The sequence below is a fragment of the Bufo bufo genome, chromosome 1, assembly GCF_905171765.1.
Source record: "Bufo bufo chromosome 1, aBufBuf1.1, whole genome shotgun sequence".
NCBI classification, from domain to species: domain Eukaryota; kingdom Metazoa; phylum Chordata; class Amphibia; order Anura; family Bufonidae; genus Bufo; species Bufo bufo.
The window spans coordinates 442,621,873-442,624,143 of record NC_053389.1 but is presented as its reverse complement, the minus strand read 5'-3'; the positions used below and the strand labels follow the sequence as shown (position 1 = coordinate 442,624,143).

General features: G+C 49.3%; 1 pseudogene; it reads right to left on the bottom strand.

Annotated features, from left to right (window-relative positions):
- Positions 1-221: 221 nt before the first annotated feature.
- LOC120982090 lies at positions 222-1,873 on the bottom strand (annotated as a pseudogene).
- Between the last annotated feature and the right edge of the window lie 398 nt (positions 1,874-2,271).

Here is a 2,271-nt window from a genome sequence, read left to right as displayed (position 1 = left end):
AAACGATTCTCCCCAGTTAACGGAAACGGAACCTCTGCAGAAGAATCAGACATGTGTAGAAATAAGTATCTTCCTCCCTCGGATTTACGGCTAGTGACAGTCAGGAGGCAGGTCCTGGCGAGCAGCTAAACCACATGTGCACGGGGTTGGGGGGGGAGGGGTACAGGCGTCGGGTCTCCTGAACTATTCCTTAAAGGGAAGCTCCAGTCAAGACTGAGAAATTATCTCTCGTGATGTTTGTATGTTCCAGTATGTTGCATGTTGACCGCTCTGTGAAGGGAAGGTTCGGACGCGCTGCGTTCTATTTTTGGGAAAGCTTGCTGCACCGGCTCAATAGAAGAAAGGATCTGTGGGAACAGAGGCCTCTCCTCTCCTTTGAACTTCAGGCAATCTGCTAGAAGCCTTTTCATGGCCTTGGGGCAGCTGTTAGAGACTTAAGTGAGGTCAGGGCTGAGGTATCCACGGCCAACCATGAAAATGATCTGGTCTCTGTTGCTGATATTTGCATATGGTAGTAGTCCGGCCATCAGCTCGTACAGCACCACCCCGTAGGCGTAGACGTCGGACTGGAAGCTGTACGGACTGTGCTCCTGCATCCTTATCACTTCTGGGGCCATCCATAGGATGGAACCACTCGGCTGCTTCACCTGCTGAGACCCGCTTCACCTTGTCTTCACCGTGGCCAACCCGAAATCGCCAATCTTCACAGTCAGCTCCTCGTGCAGGAAGATGTTATTGGATTTCAGATCACGATGTATGATATTCTTGGCATTGAGGTAGTCCATCCCCTGCGCCGTTTGCCGCGCGATGTCAATCAGCTGGAAAACATCAAACCGTGTCTTTATGACGTGTAGATGGCGGTAGAGGCTGCTCCACTCGCACCACTGCGTGATTATGGCGTAGGGATTTGTCATGAAGCCCATGAAGAGCAGGATGTTGACGTGACGTGTTTTCCTGAGAACCTTTCCCTTCAGGGACCCTTTGGACCTGGGATTTCAATTATTAAGGTTCAAATAGCCAAGCGGCTAATAGGTTCCCGTTTAAGGTCTGATTTAAAATATAACATTTACTTGGTATTATTTAAAAATTACGGGAAAATAGAAAAGAAAACAATGTATAAAAGTTCAAGTGCTCTGGTGCTTAGCAGCAGTGAATACCCTATTTGGTTAATAATTACTGCTTATGTTTGCAGTCTCTATCCTTCGTATATCTACAACTCTGTCCTGAGGAATTGATCCAACTGTATTTCCCTGCTCCGGTTTGATAAGAGTATGACGAGATGTAAATCTCTGTCAACCCTGCATCGGAGTGGATCGAGTGTATATAGCTCTATCCCTTAATTCCTCTTAAAGGATTGAGTGTAACTGTTTGTATTGGCTAGCCCAGTGTCTGCAGCGCACCGGGGGCCGAACTCCAAGCACACCGCACTGATCTAAAACCTAAACTTGCAGCTCCTGAGAACCTGCATCTCGTTCTTGAAGGCCTGGATTTGTTCTGCGGTGGGATTGATCACCTTGAGGATCTTGACGGCCACATCGCCGTGCCACTTGCCTCTGTACACCGTGCCGAAAGATCCCGTGCCGATGCGTTTCAGTATCATCACCTCACTGTAGTTGACCTCCCAGTAGTAGCTGGAGTCCTGGTAGCCCAGCACTTTCTGCTCATCATCAGAGAATGATGTCCTCTGGTCTCTCAGGGCCTCCACGATGGAGACGGTTTGGGGCGTTCCCTCCTCGGGGGAGGTGGTGGCGGTGATCCTTAAGGCCTCATCACTCTCCAAGCTCCCCGCTGCCGCCTCGCTCTGCTCCGGAGGGGAGGCCTCGGCCATAGACAGCCACCAGTCGCGGATGTGGTTCTTCAGCTCGGCCGCCATCGTGTCAGCAAGCATTTTTTTTACTGAGTGCAAAGGAGGAATTATAGTACATTCAGCTGTCGTCCGTACAAGGTGCAATGTCTCTATACCCAGCTGATGAGATCTGATGGTAGACAAGATGAAAGACAATAGCACTTTAGGGTAGATCTTCTCTCTCACCTGATTTTCCTTCACTATGGCTTTAAACTGGCACCTGTGGCTGTAGGAGTCCACTTGATAAGCAAAGGCCTTTGGTTTTGCCTGAGCTGTGCTATGGTAATGGGTGTATTAACATGTTCTCCCCTCATCTGCAAAGGGATCTGTGAAGCTTTAGTTGTTGGTTATCCCACTGACTGTAGTGCTGTAGCTACAAAGAATATCCACAGTCTTGGACCTTCAGTCTCCAAGAGCACTGTTCC